Source organism: Ambystoma mexicanum, chromosome 3p (assembly GCF_040938575.1).
Source record: "Ambystoma mexicanum isolate Mex_15411 chromosome 3p, UKY_AmexF1_1, whole genome shotgun sequence".
Lineage (NCBI taxonomy): Eukaryota > Metazoa > Chordata > Amphibia > Caudata > Ambystomatidae > Ambystoma > Ambystoma mexicanum.
In genome coordinates this window covers 1,128,943,582-1,128,965,240 of record NC_090925.1, presented here as the reverse complement: position 1 = coordinate 1,128,965,240, position 21,659 = coordinate 1,128,943,582, and the positions used below count along the sequence as shown (strand labels likewise).

The 21,659-nt window shown below is 45.1% G+C and overlaps 1 protein-coding gene and 1 long non-coding RNA gene across 3 annotated transcripts in view; one reads left to right on the top strand and one right to left on the bottom strand.

The window, feature by feature from the left end:
• PDLIM4 (PDZ and LIM domain 4) overlaps nucleotides 1-21,659 on the bottom strand; it is a 659,501-nt gene that overhangs the window by 386,952 nt on the left and 250,890 nt on the right. The gene's annotated exons all lie outside the window — the stretch shown is intronic.
• The window catches only part of LOC138581300 (uncharacterized), a 216,612-nt gene that overhangs the window by 118,082 nt on the left and 76,871 nt on the right, over nucleotides 1-21,659 (top strand). The window contains exon 3 of one of the 2 annotated variants that reach the window (XR_011304510.1): nucleotides 11,144-11,946. The exons of the other annotated variant lie outside the window; for it this stretch is intronic. This is a non-coding gene — a long non-coding RNA (uncharacterized lncRNA). Of the gene's footprint in view, nucleotides 1-11,143; nucleotides 11,947-21,659 lie in introns of those variants that run through there. 2 annotated transcript variants of the gene reach the window in all.

Sequence of the window (21,659 nt, the reverse complement as noted above, 5' to 3'; positions counted from 1 at the left end):
TCCATGGCGCTAAGGGACCATGGAGTTAATTACGCCACCGTAATTTACGGTGGCGTAATTAACGCCTTCCCCACTCCCATTATGCCCTATGGGGCAAAAATGGGAATGGGGAAGGGTAAATGGGGATTGGGGACTTACCGCCCCCGCCAACCTCGGAATGGGGCGGTAAGTCCGCCAACCACCATGGCGTAAACATAGTTTACGCCATGGTGGTAAAGTCACGGCCCAGGCGGTAACTTACCGCCTGGGTTGTAATGAGGCCCCATGTGGTGCAGCAGAAGACACTACACTTACCAGAATAACGTCCAATCTCCCCCCGCTGCAAGAGTGAGCTGAACATGTCACTTCAGCTGAGATGTCAGACATCCTCATCCTAACCTTGGCCATCATGCAACACAGCCATGCATTGCAATCCCAGTGAGCCAGCATGTGGGCTAGAGTTACTGAGCACACTTCACTCCTTCAATAATTTGAGAGAGATATTCCACGACAACCACACTTGGGTAGTGCAGTTAACAGTATGCCAGGGCAGGACAAGCTAATGCAGTCCTATTGGGTTTTGTGACCATATGTGATGGCAATGCAGTATTACCTAGAGTTAAGGTTTATGAGGCAACATCATGTGGGTTGGCTGGCTAGCCGCAAGAATTTGAGATAACTCTCGGCATCCGTTATCACGGAACAGAAATTTGTAAGGGTTTTTATTAGTGGGCCCCGGTACAGACACAACACCCAATTAATGATTTTATCGTGGGACTAAACTGGGCCCTTTATCGACCAAAATACAAGTAGCAGGCTCTGTCCGTGACCTGATGCTGCAATTGCCCCTGGGCACAAGAAAAAACGAAACCTGAATCAGTGCCCATTTGCATCATGGATAAAACATGCCAGCCAGTCTTAAATCATGCATGCGTAACTTAAATCTGTGTCCGCCTCTCACTGAGTCATGAGCGGAAAAAGTGAAACAGCCCACAATCGTCAATGCACAAATCTAAAAGCTTATCTTTCAGGTCTGTGGCCTATCGAAGGCTCTGAGTTATATATGGAGAAGGCACTACACCTGTTTGACCTGATTTGCTAACTAAAACTTCTTCACCTGTTTACAAAATGGTGGAACTATGATGCATCAACATAAATGAGCCTGTGAGCCAGAACTCTACATTGATAATATGATATCTCTTGTGTCATGAATTGCATTATATGCCTATAATAGCAACAGCTCTAAACTCCAATCCAGGCCACATCAGCCTGTAGCCACATGGGAAACATTCCCGTTAACTATGACATAGATACATTTCATACATGTGCATTCCATCTATTAACTTTGCAAGCCTTCTCTTATCAAGCACAATTGGAAATAAATAGAAAATTACTAAATCTTTTCAGAAGGCATTATGGAGTTAAAGAGTTTACTGGTACCCCAAAAAGTGTGGTGCGTTTAGAAAATACATTCATTTCTTTCTATGCGCAAAGCACACGATAATTGATTGCCCAAATAATATGTTTATCTGCTTGCCATGCCCACTTTGCTACATTGTCATTCAAAGCAAAGGTGATATCCATGCTTTGCACACATGAATGCTTGATCACTTTATCAGCATTGTTATTGCACGTAGCAGTTTGATAGCACTATTATTTCAATAAATAGCAGACGAGCACAAGAATTCAGAAACATACACACTATTTTGCTTAACAAGTTAGAGCAGTGACTTCTGTTTATCATCTGGCCAAGCCCCCTCTTGTTCAACAGGGCCGTTTATACATAAGCAACAGTAAACAAGATTGGCTGAAATTCCAATCTAAACATGCAAGATGTTTTGTTCCGTTATTCATGCTGATTACATGAATGGCATGATTATTTTTTAGGATGTGATTGTCTAACAGGGAAACAGGTGTGGGTCGTAGCTTTTAAAAATCAGCTGTTTCAGCAGTGTGGAGGAGTTCCTGAAATATGCCCAAAGGCTGCACCACTGTGAAGAATGACGTGGAAGGGCCTGGGATTTCTTCTGTCCCACAAGATCTTGACATGCTTGGGTAGGAAAACTGATTTAATTAGTAGGGCAAGAGTGTAATTCTAGTCTTTGGACCTAAAATTGTCACTTTTGCCATTTTTCCAAATTTTGATTGCTTGACTTTTTAAATATTTTGAGGGCTGCAATAAGCCACCAAGATATATTTTTGTTGGGTCTGCCTTTTAATCTTCCCTGTACTGGTGACACACTGAGTTTAGGGTGGTACTGGGTTTCGACACAGTGTCCATACATAACCAGCGTTGCCCCACGTAATTCTTTAGCCAGAATACGTGGGTGCATCCATCAAAGCACAGAGGAAGGGTGAGAGTAATCCTTTGCAGGTGGATTTGAAATGTTTTGCCTGTAATCTTTTTTGATCCATGGCTCTACATGACTTTTAGACTGTTCTTAGTTAACTACCCATAGAAGCCATGGACTTTTTGACCTAGTGTTTAACCGTTTCCACATAATGGGCTATCCAGATGTTGGTCTATCTCACCTGACCTGTCCCCTTGCTTGGCAATTCACAGCATCACAATTGTGAGTATGATTTTAGGTTTTACTGGCCCACAATGGCAACATAGATATTTGTGATTGGTAGTAGGTAGTTTGAATATTTTAGAAGTGTAGGATGCTGGTAATCTATTCCACTACGTTATTGCTAATATTAGGAACTGGATATTGCTTGACTATTTTATATTTAGTGCTCGTTTGTTATCTCTATGAGAGAATACATAAACATAAATGTTAAACAAGAGAGTGAGAACATTATTAAAGCATTTCTGTTTATGGGTATAAAAACACTATATTGCAAGGGCAAACAATTGTTGGTTTAGTGATAAATTTGAGTAGGGAAGATATTGGTAGCATATAGGTTTTATCATACAGACAAAGGTAATAAGGGTAATAAGAATTGCTACTTAAATTCACCCAGAAGGGGGAACCATGGCAATACTGCTGTCCAATAGTAAGCCTGTTAGCTGCACAGGGGTAGTAGTTTCTTTTCAGCTAGAGCACAAAGATACAACTTTGTCAGATAGGCATAGAGACTATATCGGGGTGGAGGCTAGACTCTGGCATGGAGTTATGCAGAAAATCATGACATCTTATTTCCAAATATGTGCTAAAATAAAATATAGGCAATACTGTTTTTGTTGAATACACAAGACACAAAGTAACACTGTTTTGAAACCTTCCTCATCTCATGCCCCACTGTCTTTTAATTGTATACCTCATTCCTCAATCCATCCCACACTATTAAGCAACCCGGCCTGGTGAGCTTGCATATGTGGTAAAAGGTCCTTGTCTGCTACCTGAATCCCACTTAAAGGAGCTTTGCTAAATGCCCACAGAAAACCGAAATGAAGCAACACATAACGTAACCCAGTTTACAGATCTCATCTTGCCATCTCACATATGACCCTCTCAGAATTCAGCCACACTGTCTATGACTGAATTTGAGAACTGCAGTAAAGCATTGAGGAGGCTGATCACCCTTGAACTCTACAACTGTTTCCAAACAGCTAGTTGACAGCTGCAGAACTACAAGCGATGGAAGGGCTTGGGTGCAGCCTTTCCTGTACGCTTTTCTACCCTTTAGATTATGTTACCGTAGATTTCTTCGAATAGCATTTCACCTAATGAGATTTCACCGAATTTATTTCACCAAAAATGGTAGGGGAAATGGTATATGTGTAATGCTTAATAGGTGGGGTGTGGGGTAAGGATATAAATTATGGTAGGGACGGGTGAGGGGGCTGCATGGGGACTCCCCCCATTATGTTTTTAAAAAGTAGACATTTTGTTTTTCAATGAAAATGGATTCAGTGAAATCTCCATTCGGTGTAATATTTTTGGAGAAATCACATACATCCTTAGATTATCAGCCTGTTTGCCACCTCACTCTAGTCTTCCGCTACACCCCATTCTCTGCTGTCGCTTTAAGTGCTGTGGGGCCAAAGTGCCCTCGAGTAGCCCACTAAAAAGCATGCATCACTGTATAAAGAATACCCCTGCCCATGAATGCGGGCTTCCTAGAAGGGACGCAGGGAATACCTGGCGAGGCTTTCCAGGCAGTTTGCCTCTCCTCAGCAGCTAACAAGGTCACATGCAATGAGCCGAGCATTGTACCATTGACCTCCACAGATGCCTACACTGCAATGATATCAATCTCCACTGTAAGCCGATCTTCTTTGGGTTTCCTGTCTTGTGGAGCAGAACACCAATTTTGAAATGACCTCACTGGAGTGCCAACCTTGAGTTTTTTTCATCAACATGTGTTCTTTTCTGGATTGTGCCTTAATGACAGACTCTCTCATGAGCATGATTGTTAATCCATTATGTGCAAGGTAAGGAGAGCCATGCCTGCGCTACCTTGAGCAGGTGACTTCATCCGTCGGCTCTATTTCCCATTCCTACAGTCCTAGCCCTTCCCTGACTATTCCTGTGGGGCCATCTCTGGTGACTGGCATTCTCCAGTTTTAGCTTCACAGATGCCACCCTACATGTCCCTATTTCAGTAGAACTACATACACCATCAGATGGACACATTCAGATCACATTCACATGAAAATATCATAAGAATACTGTGTTTCTTTATAAAGAGGTCACAACTGCGCAACGGACTTGAGGTCTTTGCATATTTCACGCAAGACTTTGCCATGAAAGGATTGGCTGCAAACTCTGGGAATGCCAAGGTGAAGCACCAAGTCTGCATGTCAATTCAAAGGTATTCTTTTTCCTATTAAAGGTGCTACCACCACCCCTCCATGAGCCAAAGTAACCAGTAGCTTCTAACTATTGTGCCCTCACTTTGTCAGCCCGCAAAGAAGCCCTGTAGGTGATGCTATCGCCGCTGTCACTTCACACAAGGCTACTTCCTCAGTTGCTCACTGAGTCGGGCATACTCCTGACTCACGGATTGCTTGGCTGGCTAGCATACTCACTCACTTCACCACAGTCTATATGCATCCATATTCACTTGTCTAGTCAACTGGAAGCCAAAAATAAAAGCCAAATGTCTATCAATGATAGCGCATAATTTCATATCAGTGATAATGGGCTGCATATGACATGGGGATCTGTTTTCAAATAGATCACACAAATGTGTTTCCACAAATTGAGAGAAAGGGAGCTAAAATCACAGACAGCTGGGGTATTTCAAAGAACCTACCCTGAAAAGTGTCTACTTCCCCAGTTCTGTATATGGTTAGGTTTCCTTGCCCAGAACTTGCAAGTACCACTAACTGTGTTAAAAGATAAGCTGCAGAGAATATTAGACAAATCCCAAAATCTGATATTTGGCATAAAATTGAATACTGGGAAAATGACCGCCCTGGGCCGGCCTTAGAATCTGAATCACCCTGGGCAGCAAATCAAAAATGTGGCACCCCTGCCCTCTCCCCGCAAGACCCTAGTCATGCAGCATGGGTTAGACCACCACATTTTTACAATAGACACGGCAGGGAGCCTATTATTGTGAAATGCGCTCAGCTTCCGATAGCGGGGCGCATTTAATTTCAATAGGGCGCATGCTGTGACTTCTCCCACCACACCAGCATGTGGGAGACCTTGAAAAAGTCCCCTGAGCTGGCGTGGTGGGGGGGGTCTAATGGCAGGGTGCCCCGGGCGGCTGCCCGGGCTTCTGCCTGGCCCGTCCTGCCCTAAGGCCGGCTCTCTGACCGCCCATTGAACAATGCTCAGATTATTCCTCAACTTGAATATAATTGACCACCAGTGGAAAAGGCCGGACCAGCAGATCAGATGACCCGTTCTGCCCTTCTCTTACTGTATGGGTAGAGAGGAATTTTAAGGGCGCTGGACAATGCACAAAATGGAGTAAATGTAAGCATGCGTCACTGCACAGATATTAGTAGAGTGTTGGTGGACTTGGAACAGTTGAGAAACCTATCATAGCAAGACAAGAAGCAGTGCCGGGGGAGGCAGGGCTAGCATGATGACCACGTGGTCTGATGAAGTGGCCGCCTGCAGCAAATCTTGAATGTCTTGTTTCAAAGACACTCTGCCAATAAAAAGGCGCTTTCAGACAGAACCCTCACGAGTAATGCCAACCTCTCACTTTACGAGGCGTTTTGGAAGCGTATGTGCAAGCCCAGTCATAAAATGAGTAGCAATTATATTCATGCAAAGCTTCAATGTTTCATCAACGGGCCCTGCACTTCAAAGGGAAGATGAGCGCGAGGTGTGGTGCCGGTTTCCAGAGGGCGGGGCAGGAAATTAAACATGCAGCCACTCCTTCTGCCTCCCTCTTGGTGTCAATTTGGTGAGCCTTCAGATGCTGCAAAACTCTAATGCCCAAAACCCTGTGGCAACATTGCCATGCATTGAGCACAGTGACGCTGGTGAAAGCCACTTCACGACCAAGGAAGACTCCATTGCTTGAAGGTGGGCGCGGCGGCACTAGACTAGCGTGGAAGGCTAGTTTAGCTGGAAAACTGTCTAGCGGCAAGCGAAAAGATGTGTGCAAAACCCATCTTCGCTTTTACTCCCAGCCAATCAATGTGCAGGACGAGCAGCAAAAGAGGCTCAATGTATCGCAGCGTTCAAGGTACCAATGTATGTAGAAAGGACGCATAAGAGCTCAATACTAAACATGAATGCGAATAAGATGACAGGATCCCCTTCTCAGGGAAATGCGCCAAGAAACACTCTTCTACCTGGTTTCACAGAGGGCAAAACACACATTAAATGTGTCTCCTGTTGGCTTGGGAAGGTCAGCGTCCCATCTATCAGCCTAGTCCAAGATGTGTGGGACACACAAGCTCTTCTTTCTCCATTAGACATCCTCCCACGTTGCATTTCTAGATCTAATTCCCCTCTTACCAAACCCTTATTTATTCATTTATTCATGTATTCATTTATTTCCACATTTATTTCAGCGCTCAAAACCCTGAAGCATCTAGGCGCCAGACAAAATAGGTGTCTATATGCAGATGGCAAAGCCTCACCTCATGGTGCGGGGGCTATATCAGGCGTGCAGACAAATGATTCAAAATAGGTGTGTGTATGTGGACTGGCAAAACCTCACCTCACGGTGCAGGGGGCTACATCAGACGTGCAGACAAGCAAATGAGACAAAATAGGTGTGTGTATGTGGACTGGAAAATCCTCACCTCATGGTGCAGAGGGCTACATCAGACGTGCAGACAAGCAAATGAGACAAAATATAGGTGTGTGTGTATGCAGACTGGCAAAGCCTCTCCTCATGGTGCAGGGGGCTACATCAGACATGCAGACAAGCAAATGAGACAAAATATAGGTGTGTGTGTATGCAGACTGGCAAAGCCTCTCCTCATGGTGCAGGGGGCTACATTAGACATGCAGACAAGCAAATGAGACAAAATATAGGAGTGTGTATGCAGACTGAACATTGTCATGAACAGCTCACAGGCTGTCAGGTCAAACAGGTAGTGACTGACAAGATAGGTTACATGTGCAGCACTGGGCTGCCAGGCAGAGCTATGGCTAATAGCTGCTGCAGTTATACAGGTGCAAAAGTCGATTAGGATCATAGTTTAGCAAAGACTAATGCCATCCAATAACAAAGCCTGAGAGGAGCAAATGTAAGGCAATAGGGAGGGCAGGTAAGCATGAAGTGAAAGGCTGTGAGAGTAACATTTTGTTCCAGGTACGTGGGGCGAGTGCGTGAATATGGTGCATAGTATAGTGGGGAGCCAGGTAGAATTAAGAGCAGCCAGAGCTAGGAAGGGAAACATGTTGTGAGCTGGCAGAACTGCCGCCAAATAGCTAAGAGGCAACTTCAGCATGCTACGCCAGGAAACATGTGAGACAGTAGTTGGAGAGGGTAGTTGGAGATAGAGATAGGCATGTTGGGGTGAAGTAGCAGAAATACAGGAGCACAAAGAACAAACAATACATAGGTTATGTACCGGCAAAGGTGCCCCAGCGTGGCAAGGTCTGTGTCTGCACCAAGAGTCAAAGACTGATAGACACACAGTAGTGGAGAGTGTCTTTAGTATTACAGGTTGCTTGAGTCAGTAAATGTGCAGGGGTGAGCGGATCAGAGATTAAGGTCTCCTCACCTTCATTAACCATGGAAGTCGGTGACCAAAGGAGGCAGAGAGGGAGTCACTGCATGGTAACTTTGTCGGTTCACCCGACACACTAACGGATTGTTGGCTGGGAGTTCAGCTGCAGGGTGACGTCTAGAGCTGCTCAGTGTGTAGTCAGCCACTGTTTTGAAGCAGCATCGAGGTGGCATGGTCGGTGGTTGCTGGTGGTCGAGATCACAGTTACCGTCTGGCCGACACGGACAGGCAAAGATAGGGTCATCCAGCCTTAAACTCAGGCTATTAACCAGTGCCGGCATCCCCACCCAGCTTCGGGAGGTGTCCTCGTTTGCTATATCCGATAACCAATCGGATCGCGGCATGCTGGAGTATGCCTACTGGGCTGACCAAGTGTTGGTAAGTTGCAGGGGATCCAAGACGGCCTTCTTTGAAGTGGGTCTAGGTCCATCCAAGATACCTGAATTCTTGTATGCACCTGCTTGAGCCTGGATGGTGGGCAGCTCAGCTTGGTGCAATGTTGGAGGACAGGCAAGGAACATTGTAGGGATGTTGAGTATTAAAGTGCATGGCCCCCGAATCATGCTTAATTATTTCGAATTGGTGAAGTCTGTACAGAGCTGACGCAAGAGGGTACTCAAATCGAGTGTTCTATTTGGTTAAAAACAGTTTTAAACCTGTCTGAATCATAGGCACCTGCTATTTAAAATCAGGTCAAATCAATTTCAATCTCCATAAATATTAAATTCAGAAACAAGGCAAACAAAATGAAATTAAAATAAAATAGAAACAAAATTACATACAAATAAGTGAAAAAAGCAACAGCTCCAATGTGTACTCTAAATTATCTGAGCATCTTAATCTGGTGTTCAAATCTTTCAAACCGTTTTGTTTTTTGCTACAAATGATTTGAATGCTTTGAGACATTTCTAACCTCTATTTGAAGATTGGATTTAATCAGACACAAGACGTTTTCCCAATCCGACATCTAACAATTCCAGAATCTATGTATAATATTGTTACGTCACATGCTCTGTCTGATATTTTTGCACTGTTGAAGGGCAAAGAGATGTTAAACCATCTGGTTCAATTGCATCCCTAATTTTAACGGTTGAATTCTAAGTGGTTTGTGATGAATGGTGATTGTTAATTGTGGTGAGTACAGTGAAGATAACCGTGTCTCCACACAGAACATTTGTTGTCATACAAATGTGAACATATTTGAGCATTCTTGAACTAAAATATCATAACCACTCACAGAAAATGTACATTATTTTTAGTCATCTAACCCAAAATTTGAATAAGCTTCAGTGCACATTTTCAATGTAAAGAATTCGAGGGCAATTCATAAAAGGAATCTTGTCCTCAGAAGCACATGCGCCCACCCACTTGAGGTGTGTATTTTGCATAAAAGTAAAATGCACTTGATTCAAAATCATTCAAATTTCCCCAACGCAGCACCATCGAACTATTTAGTAAAGATTTAGGGAAATGTTTCCTTTTATAAAATAAGTGCATTTTACTCATGTGCACATTAAGCAGTTATAATGAGTTGAAGGGCTTCGGGGAGCAAGATTTTCTTTGGTGAATTGCCCCTTGGAGCTTAACTTTGATGATAGATACTGCATAGGGCTGCAAAACTATAAACACAGGTCATGACCATCCTTTCTCCATCGCAGGTCATTGCATATCCATTAGGCCACCCGTCGCTCATCAAGAAGGTGCAATCAACAGTTCCATAATCCAGTTGCCATGCTTGGCAGGATATCCGTGAACAGCTTATGTTATCTGAATCCCTGCGATCCAAAGCCTGCAGGATAAATCCTACATTGGATGAAGTGCTTGGTGATGTCTGAGACATAGTTTGCAAGTTTCCTTCAAATGCCTCATCTTTAGACAGAGAGGCGATTAGAAAGTACCCTGGTTCTGGAGACACCACTCATGCCTTGCAAAATACCCAACGTTAAACCGTGCAAGGTTTGGCGATAGGTTTTTTATACAAGTGTGGCTGATGGTATGATATGATAGGTTATTTATAACGCGCTTAAACCCAGAGGTTTCTAAGCATGGACCGGGGAATCGAACCTGTGTTGCTCCGTGCATGGGCATAATTTTAGGGGGGTACAGGGGTGTTTGTCCCCCACCCCAACTTTCATGGAACACCATTTTGTCCCCATTCATTTGGCTGGGGCACCTTTTCTTCAGATGTCATGTCATCCGTCCCCCCAAGATATTCAGCAAAGTTACTCCACTGGCTCCGTGTTGTCTCGCTTCCAAAGCGAGCACGTTGCCCCTGAGCTATCCTCCCGAGGTCACTAATAACCTGTGAGTGCACGCTCATTTAGGAAATTAGGTCAGATGCCTATTCCAAAGAAACACAGTTGACAATTCTGGTCTCCCATTCTTGAAAATGATTGGAACTAATCTCTCACGTTACTAACATTTTAGTATAGATGCGTGTGCATGTACACAATGATATTTCGTGTATACAGCAGCAATTAAACCATAAGGCTGCATACTTATTTCATTTTCAGAATGGTAGATATTCCTAATGATGCTGGTAAGGGACCCATGGGTGGAGGTCCCGGGGTGGGGGAGGGACGGACATCAGGATTCTTAATGATTCATTGTCAGTCACTAACAATCAACTTTTTCAGTTGGGGGCATTGATATATCGCCAAACTGGCCGACGCAACTGAGCGTTACGAGGGCACCTGAAATAATATAGGAGGTCTGTGGGGTTCGCCCCCCAAGTTAATATTTTAAATAATTTGTTGAAATTTTGCATTTCACTCACAATTTCATACAATGCACAGTTGGTTGTCTAGGCTAACATGTGAAACTATCATGTAAATGTCATGTCACCAAAAGTAGACAGCAGCATTTCAAGTCACTTGCATCAGGCTGAAGTCACACTCTTTCTATGCCAGTAATGGCCACTGTATATAACGCCCATGTAACTGTATATCTATGAGGACAAGTGAACCCCCCCTTTTCAAGTGTAGGACACAATATATGCATTTTGTCTCATTCTTTCTGATGTTGTTCATTGGGTTAAACTGTACCTCTTCTTGTGCCCCATAGAACAGCTGTCTGAGTACCAGTGCTGCCATTGCATTACCAAATGGTTATGAGGATCAGAAAGGTCACCGTGTTATCAGCTGCCAAAGCAAAGCACCGCAAAATGTAAGTTCTCCATCAATGGGCTTTCTGTTAGAAAAGGGACACCTAAAAATGTATCTACGAAATTGCCCAACATTCAAAACTGAAAAAAGAACAGGAGAAGAAAAATATATAGCAGCTCTGAAATGTCACCTTAAAAGTCAAAATTGAGGAAAACAGGAGTCACATGAGACAAATGAGCTGAGGAAATGCACTCACACAAGTAAAAACTGAAAAAAGAACCAGAGGAGGACCATAAGAAAGCAGCACAGAAAATACACCTCCAAAAGTCAACAACAAAACTGGACCTCTCCTTGCACCTATGACTTTCCAGAAAATGTGAACCCCTTGCAATGGTAAAATATAAAAAAACCACCTACGAAAAAAAACAGAAAAAAGAACTGGAGAAACATAATAAGGCAGCACAGAAACTTCACTTATAAAAGTCAAAACTGAAAAAAGGAACAGGAGGAGAAACATAAAAAAGCACTAGAGAAAAGCAAAAAACGTCACCTGCGTAACTGACCTAAAAAAACAAATTGCATGTGTGCCTAGCGCTGCTTTGGCACACGCCTGCACCTAAAATGTATTTGGCCTATTCCCACACCTACAAAATGCATGTGTGCCTAAGAATGCTTTAGGATCCTCCCAACATCTAGAAAATATGCATCTACATGAGCTGATTTTTTCATACTCCCTCGCCTACAAACAGCATATATGCCTAACACGGCTTTGCTGAACTCTTGCACCTACAAAAAGCATGTGTGTGAAATATTGGTATTCCCATGCTAACAAAATGCAGTTGTGTGTAAGACTGCTTTGGCATACTCGCCCACATACAAAATGCATATGTGCCTAGGACTGCTTTGATGTACCTACACATCTTCAAAATGCATGTGCGTTTAACACTGCTTTCATGCTTCCCCAGCCTACAAAAAGCATATGTCCCTAAAAGTGCATTCTCCGCTGCTTGCACAATTCACATGCAGCTAAGACATCTTTTGCATACTCCCTCACCTACGAATTTAATGTGGGCCTTGCAAAACTTGGGCGTTCTCCTTTGCATGCAAATTCACATGTGCCTAGGACTGCTTTGGTATCATCCTACAAATACAAAATGAATGTGTGCCTAACAATCCTTTGGCATACTTTTACATTTACAAAATCACATGTGCTTAACACTACTTTAGTATACTCTGACTCCAACAAATTTTGAATCTGCATAAGACTGCTTTGGCATACTCTCACATCTACACAATCCATATGTGCCAAACACTGCTTTGTCATTGTCCTCCACCTATAAAATAAATTCACCTGCACAACACTCTTTTCATGCTCCCTTCATAAAATAAACATGGTTCTCGCTGATTTGCACTTCTGCTAGTTGGGTGTGCTGTCCCTTCTCTGCCACAAATAATGTACCCCACAACTCCCCCATATCCTGATTGCTTGACTCTACCTTAGATCTATACTAATCTAACCTACACTACAACTAATCCTAACTCACCCTGGTCCCTAACTACTCAAAGTCCCTTCCCTAACTGACCCCAGGCAGATCTCTTTAGTATTGTTGCTGTCTCTTTCAATGCCAACCGCCGAGTCTCCTGGCTAGTTTCGAGCATCTGTTGCTCGCTGATATTGGTCAGGACCTCCCTCGTGACCACATTCCTTTGAACTAAGACCTTCAAAGCAACTGCTGTCACTCACCGTAGCTGCCTAAATTCAGGAATCAGGCTTTGAAAGAAACCTAAAGAAGGCCTACTTGCTGGCTTCAAAGGCCCAACAAAGAAGTGAGAAGTGGCTTACCACAATTATAAGCAACGTAAGGGAACAGCAATCCCAATGTTGCTAAGTTACATGGACATGTAGATGAACTCAGTAGAACTAAACCTCGGGGAAAACCCACAAAGTTCTACCTGGGCAAGCCCATGGATGTTCTAGGGGTTGAAGTGTTATACAAACCGTCTAGCCCGTGCTTAGAGGACAACAGCAGATGTAGTCGCCTACTAGTTGCCCAATACATGCTCCTCCAGGGACCCAGTATCAGAATCTAGCACTCAGAATGCCAGTATCCCTAATACCAGCAACAGTGACATAGCATGTGGGTTGTATACTAATTGACCTTTTCACAATTGACCTTGAGAGAATTTACCTAATTTAGAAGGTCAATTAGGACATATATGCGGGGGGAAACCCCCTACAACCCCTCACCCAATCCAAAACCCCAAGCAACTTCCCACCCAATACCCTTATATTATTTATAATCCAAAACCAATCCAATACATATGGAAAATAACTAAAATATTATAAAGGTCAGTTGTGCAGAAGGTCAATTAGGAACACTATAATTAGGTCAATTGTGCAAAAGGTCAATTGTAAAAGGTCAATTTGGGTAATACCAGCATGTGACACATTCATACCTAGAGACCCATTGACACTATCTGTGATGGCGACTTTCTTCATGACATAGATGAAATGGCTTGCGTCATCCACTGCCACGGCTACACGCACCTCATGCACAGACTACTTCTAATCCTGCTTCTCTGATGCTGAAACCCTCTCTTAATGAACTTCCCCAAAGTGGCCGAATGATAACCTGTCATCTTTATACCTGGCCTACATTCAAGAATTGAGCAACTCTCATCTAATGACTTTCTGCCAGGATAAAATTGACATAGTATGGGCAATCGTTGTGCTCCCTAATTCAATCTGCAACCTTCTTCACATTGTTCTCTCCCAGCCGAAGCTAACCAGGGCCAGAACTACCTGCAAGCATCTGGCCGCACAGCATATTGTATCTGCCTGCTCTCAGAACAATGATCACTCAGTAAGAAAATGAGGCCCCGAACTTGCCACCTCTATGACACTTGATTTAGCTTCTATCCTCCTGTCGCCCAGTCCAAGAGGGTCTAACACCCTCCTGCAGAGTGTTGCAGACGGGCTGCTTACATTGAGACACCCGGCCCACGCGTTCACGCTGATACATTGGGACATCTCGTACCTTTTAAAGCAAAGGCCATACAGGTACGCGTATTGCATTTTGGGGCCAGGAGGGAATGGTGGTCCAATTGTGCTTTTTCTTATTGCCATGTGAAACAGTCAGGAATAATGGGGATCCGACCTCTGCAGCAAGACTGCCACTGCTTGCAGACATCGCCGCATGCATGAGCACGTTGCCCGAATCTCAACAAGGGAGGTCTTGCGGTCGCTTGAGAACTGTAGATTCCTTGTGCATGCATGTCCAGGAGAGCGGGAAGGAACATTGGCCCTCTCTGAAGGTGTCTTACTCCTGCATCAGGGAGCTCAGGCTGAATTCCCCCTATATCAATTAAATAAGATATAAAACCAGTAAGGTTGACTTTTGAGTGAGGCTTGCTGTACATTACCCAAGTCAATTGCTCCACAAAACGAATGCGTATCCACATTAGCTTAGTTTGTGAATTCCATTGCTACTGCCCCTCTCCCATCCGGTCCCTTTGGCTCCATTGTTAGTCCGGTTGACAACTGACTGATGAAACAACATCAATACAGCACTTCACATCAAACCTCTGGCGAAAGAGTGAGGACCATGGGAAAATGCTGCCCACCTCACTACGTTGTTAAACGATATCAGCCGATGGCCTTGGACTGCTCTTACCTACGAAGACAATCATAGTGTGAGAACTGGGTGTATTAAACTAACACTATGAACAATCAGGTCATAGGGATTTGATTTTCCATGTGCTAATCGCGTACACAGTGCATGATGTTTCAACTAACTGGAGTATTAGTTATCACGGCATCAGATGTGTAAACTGATGAATGTATATGTTTTTAACAAATGATTTCTATATGAAATAGCAGGTGGCTAACCCCGTGATTTGATGTATTATTAAATAAAATTGGCTATCGTTTTTGTATGTAACCTCAGTTTGATCCTTTGATATCAACCTATATTTGTTTTCAAGGTTGTGTTTCAGAGCGTCATGAGGATTGGATAGGCTACATATTTTATTTATGTGTTGAGACCTTCATTTGGTTTATTGTATATACACACTCCCACTAAGTAGGAAGGTCTTGCACCCTAGAGTGGGTTGTGCCAGTGTGAGATTAGTGACTGCTCTTACCCACACCACATGAATTCTCCAGAAATACGCGAGCTTCCCCAGCAATCAGACATCCGAGGCCAGCCTCCTGTGGCAAATTGGCATTCTGACAGCTAAGGTATCAATATTATGGGGCAAGATCCCTGGGCTCATGAGGATCCCTTCGATGAAATGCCCTCCCTTTCACCCTCCACTTCAAGATAACTTCTCGAAGTAACAGAATTGACCTTTGGAGTCATGACCCCACATCATATCTACCTAGCTTGTGATGCAATGAGTATATAGCGTTAGAATAAAGCTACGACCGTATCCCCAGCTTGGCACTGCGCATGATGACTGCTCGGGAATAAGAGAAGAACGTTGGGGGCAGGGCCCACCTGGATAGTGCTGTCACTTGGATTGAATTTGCACTAGAGGACCTTAATTGCAACCGTGTAAGGACTATCATTATGTTGGCACAAATGATGGAGAGCCAGACGCACGGAAGGCCATGCCTTCTCTCCTCACGTGATTTCCATAGTGTGCACATAACCTACACTCCTGTGTGGTTTTGCAGACTGTGTATGTGGTAATGATGTAAGCAGCCATTTTCTCTAAACGACTTGCTTTACATGGGTCGCTTCTGAATTTGGTTGATGACTTGTTTCTGTTGGCCAGTCTATGCAGGGTGCGCGCCGCTGAGTGGATATGGTGTACTCGTGTCCTCCATGTCCACGTGCGCAACGGCTCCAACACTGAGAACTGCTGGTGCAGGATGTTCTGATGATGTGTGTCCCCACGCTGGGAACCTGCATAGACTTGTGACTGCTGCACCACAAGCACCCAACACCCATTGGTTATCCTGGACGTGGGTGCCCTGTCCCCCACCTCTCTTGCTATTCTCACGCACATCACGTCCTACTTCACAGAATGTTTGAACACTGACATCTCACCTATTTTCTACTGCGTGGAGCTGTATTGTTTGTTACCTGTAGAGATTTGCTGATCTATCAACAACCTGTGTAAAATTCAATTGCATTTATTTATTTATTTACTTATTTATTTATTTAAACAGCCAGCCAAGAGTGCCATTGCTTTGTAGCGCATCCACAGTAAAGGGGAAGGGAACTGGTAAGGCCCATCTGTCAGAGGCCTTGAAACCCTCCTTATCAGTTCTGTGCAATGGGCGGAGGCATAGGAGAAGGGTTATCACCCACTTTCGCTGAAAGAGAGCCTCGCCAAATATTTTTTGCAGCTTTTTGTACCACTTTTTTGTGCCTCAAAGGTATAGACGGTAAGTTTGGGTAAGGTCATATAGAAGTTGGGGATGGAGGGTGACCTCCCCACATTTTTTTCTGGTAAAAAAAAACTGTGGTAAAATCAGCAATAAAAGTTCAGCAAAATTTCCTTTGGCAAAAAAAAAAGAAAATCATAATCGGGAAACCTTCATAGATCCAGGAGAAGAGGAAGCCGGTAAGTTGAAAGACAAAGGGTGCAGGTACCTGCAAACCAACAAAGGTCCCTGCAAGTGCGGGTAGATATATACACACAATCAGGGAAAGTGCTTATGTGATGTTATTTATAACACGCTTAATACCCAGAGGTTTCTAAGCGCGCACCCGGGGATCGAACCTGTGTTGTACCACTTCGTCTTGCTTCTAAGGCGAGCACGTTGCCCCTGAGCTATCCTCCCGAATCAACGGTTCTAGAACAGTCTACAGGCAGTGCCAGGAGGTCAAGGGTCAAGTTGAAGTACTTCTAGTTGTGATTTGACATTGTTTGCACCTCTAGCTCTATTTTTGTACATTGTACATGGTCCTATAAATGATCTATTTAAAGAATGGTTGGTGCTTTGTGCCTTAGAGTTTTCGTGTTGTTCAGCAGATGTCATTTGACTGTTGGCTTCTACTGTCTTCGTGTTAGCCCTATCACGAAAGTGTTCAACATAAAAATAAAGAGTTAAACAAATCATGTGCCCGTATGTGAAGTAGATTCTAGAGTGCAACTGTATCAAGATCACCACTTAACAGGAGAGGGTATTTCAAACGAATCGGCGGCAAGAGGACGGAGCCACTGGGGGTGCTTCTCTTGTGGGGTGCCGGTTGGTCTAGGATGGGCCATGAATGCACCTCCCGCTCGCGTCGCTGCCATTCCGCAGTTGGATGTGTAATCTCCTGAGAATAGCAGTGTGGGGGTAACGGGGGATCTACCGCAGCAGCCCCCAGCACAGCACCGTGGAGACACCCACCCCCTCGCGGCTGCTGCCTAGCGTTTTGCGGGTGAAGGGAGAATTCGACACCGTGACGCGAGGGGGCTGCTTCGCACAGCGCCACACAGCGCCAGTGCGCTCATGTGAACACCTCAGCAATTCCCGCGCCATGACATCAGTGACCGCCGCTGACTCCGAGGGGAGACGGGCCTCCTCTAGGGGCTGAGTGAAATGTTTCCTTTTGCAAGCCTTTGAATAAGAGGGCTTCTGTGCTGCGCCCCCCCCCCCCGAAACGCGGTGGTGTTTGTCTGTGAGGAGGCCGGCGCTCTGATTTATGTGACGGTTGAGCCGTACCACTGCCAGAGGGAGGGGGGGGGGGGGGGGCTCGCCTCTCCTACTCCCGAGCGCCGCTCCACGGACCTTCCACTTCTTCTCGCCACCCTGAGAACTTCTGAAACCTGATATTGCAAATGTTATCTCGGAGGCCTCCCCAACTGCGCCCTTAAGAGGGCGATTAGATGAGCCCATCAGCAGTCCCTAATGGGATTAGCGCTTTGTTTACCCTCCCTGTCCTAAACTGAGGACTTCTTTCCTGAGTAGTAAAGCGCCTATTCCTTGGAGGGCCTGCGAGTGTTGATAGAAGGCAGTTCTGTTCGGAGACGGGTGGAAAGGCGCCTTTGAAGATGTTCTGGGACAGCTAACGGTCACCTAGTGCGTCTGAAGCTCATTAGCTACTTCATGAAGCATGCACACACTTCACACCGCCACGGGGTGTGACCCTACCTTCTGAACAAGTGAGAGGCGTCTTGTTAAGCACTTCAGTGTGAGGACTGGGTAATGATAACACCCCACGCGATAGGGCAGGGCTGCCCCTCTTCACCATATGCGAGCAATGGACATATGGTGAAGCTGGCCCTAGCTGAGCCCTGCTAGGTCCGGACGCAGCACTAATGTAGGTTCACGCACTAATAGTTCACTGAAGCAACTGAACCCCGTTCCCGGGCCTCCTTTTATCAACTTAAGTCAGTGCTTACTCGCGCCATGACCGGTGCATCGTGATGCGCTCTTTCTCCCGCTTGCAACATCACTTCCCTCCCCATCTTGGATGAAAAGACAACAAAATGTTCAGTCATAACATTAGCTCACAGTTCATTGATACACTCCGTGCAGGACGAGTCCCCTTAGCTTTGTGGAGGGGTAAGGACAGCTTCATAGGGAGTAGTGAGAACGTCTCTCTCTGCTGACAGGTATGACACCATCTGGTGTGGTCTTTTCTGTTTCCCTGGGTTGTCTCTGAGGGGTGTCTACTTGCTGACTTGCTGTCATGCCACCAGGGGTGGTGTTAGGTCTGGAAAAGATCCGGGGCTACGCTAATTTTGGGACTGTCAGGACTGGGGGCTAGCTAGCCTTTTTGGTTGTAACTCGCGAGCTTCTATCTGGGACTACAGCCAAAAGACCCAGGGCTATAGCCCACTCACCCCACTAGCAACGCCTCTGCGTGCCACTCTGATCATCGCCTTTAGGCTGCGCCATCTCTTCTCTCCCCTCTCTGTGTTTAGCTGGCGTCGGCTCCATCGCTTCTCTCCACATCGTGTGTGGTTCTTTCCTGAAGTGTGAGACGTTCTGGGTCACCATCTCATCTCCCCGGGTTGCAGTTATCATTTCATGTTCATTGTCAACAATTGTCCATGAATGAGACTCGTAGGTCAGTGTAATTTATTTCGGGAGTGACCTGTTTTTAACTATGGGACTATCACCTGCGGTCAGGTCATGGTGTTGGGCACGTTGAACCAGGCGTTCCTTCTCATTTTGACCTTGTCTCTTTCCACTTGATCATGGTCAAGTTCCGGAACAGTCCAGTTCGGATGGAGAGGAGGACCCACCTGTATTAGGACTGCAAACATCAGGGCCGCAGGGCACCCTTGTGTCGACGAGTGGGGAGTCTGTCGGTATAACCGGAAGAACTGCTATATCTCAGGTAGCTAGGGTCTCTGTTGGTCCTTTGCTATCCTTCCGACCTTGTTCAGTGATGCCATACATCATTCTGCATCAATACTTGCTTGCGGCCAAAACAGAGTGATCCGATGGTGGCACACATTCAGGTTGTCGAGGAAGCCTTGTAGTTACTGTCCTTTGAGGGTGGCCCATTGTCATGTTTTTACCTGGCTGGGGATTCCATGCACTGCAAACATTTTCTCAGGTACTGTTATTATTGACAATGCATCAGTGGAGCACGCCAGCTCAGTGCCTCATTGGTTATGGTGCAAACGTCTATGCCAATCACCTCCCATCTTTTCTCGCTGTAGGGTGAGTTGGCAATTTCCTCCGGAGGCACTGGTCATAGGGAGGATTGGCACGCAGCACACAACCCTAACAACGTTACTACTTTCCTCTGTATGATTGGTCCCAGACTCTGGATTTTAGGAATGCCTGTGTTTTGACAGTACCTTGATGTCCTTCATGGGCCAAATGAAATGCCCTTTCTTCTACCTTCTTCGCTGGTATGACAGTCCAATGGCCTTTTAGCACCAACCCTTTGGTGGAAATTGACAAATCATGGTGGATGCCAAATAGGCTTTGTAACATTAATTGAGCTGTTGCTGTGTGATGTGTTATGGCTGTAAGGAAATGCTTTCAATCGGCTGTTGCTATTGCCGCTTTTGCAAGTTGCAAACAGGTATTCTTTGCAATCGCATCCACAAGCTCTTGTAGTTTCATTGCCTTTGGTTGCACTCACTCCACTATGTGGCATGCATGTTCGTTGGTCTCCTGTGCAGCTTTGCGTTCCCCCGGGGTTGCAGGCCTGTGGTGGCGTGACAGGTAGTCGGCTGGATTGTCAGCCCCTGCTCTGTATAGTATCTCAATGTCGAACGTCTGCAGTTGAAGCATCTACCACTCTATCCTCGCTTGGGGATGTGAGGCTGACCCTTTGAAGATGGGTACAAGTGGTTTGTGAGCCATGTGCACCTTAAGGGGATGTCCTGTGAGATATACATGGAAATGTGGACGCCCCCATAGGATTGGCAGCACTTCCTTTTCGATATGCACATAATTTTGTTCCGTTTTTGTGAGAGCCTAGCTGGAAAATGCAGTTTGTGTTTTATTTGTATTTTATATAGCGCCTTAAGCCAAAGCGCTTCACATTATTACAGGGTATGTACAAAAATAGTGACAAATAAATCATAGCATCAATTCTTACTGGTAGCAGGCAATCAGGGGCAATGAAGAAGATGAGTTTTTAAAGAAAGACGAAAGAGAGAATAGTCAGTGATAGAGCGGATGGAGAGTGGGAGAGCATTCCAGTGTAAAGGAGCGACAAGCTGAAAAGATCGGAACCGGGACTGAGCACATGGAGGACAAAGGACACTCAGTCTAAAGAGAGAAGAATAGCGAAGGGAGATAGTCATGTGCAAGCTGATAGAGAGATTTAAAAACTAAGCAGAGAAAGTGAAATTTGAGTTGAGAACGAAAGGGTAACCAGCCAAGTGAGGCCAGAGAAGAGGAGATAGAATCTCGATAGGAGAGAAGACAGAGTAGACGAACAGAAGAATTATAGATTGATTTCAAGGGAGCAAGACGAGAACACGGGAGGCCAAAGAGAGTGGTGGAGCAATAGAAGAGACGTGAAAAGATTAAAGGGGAAATTAGAAGTTTAGTGGCTTGAAAAGTGAGGAAAGGATGAACTTTATAAATATTATGAAGGTGAACGCAGCAAGAGCGAGAAGTGAGGTACGTTGTCCGTTCTTTGTTGATTTGCTGCAGTACAGCTGCCAATGCCCACAGGGCTGTCATCCACCAATAGTTCTGTGCACCTTGAGGTGCAGAAAAACGCCATAGTTGTGCCTGTCAGGAGGGAGTCATTTATCTTCCTGAACGCTTCTTGTTTGTTTCACCACTCCCACGAGACGCCCTTCTTTGTCAGATCTCTCAATTGTGCTGCTACTGTGGCCAGGAAAGGGATGACACAGCTACAGTACATGGCCATACCTACGAAGCTCTGTATTTCTGGGACTGATGTTCGAGGATCGCCACCTTTGACGTCACCAACTTTGGCTGAATCTGGTAACACCTCTCCCACGTTGAATACATATCCAAATAATGCTAGTATGCTCCTGCCAAATTCACACTACTATGCACGGAGAGCTAGGCCAGACTTCTACATGTG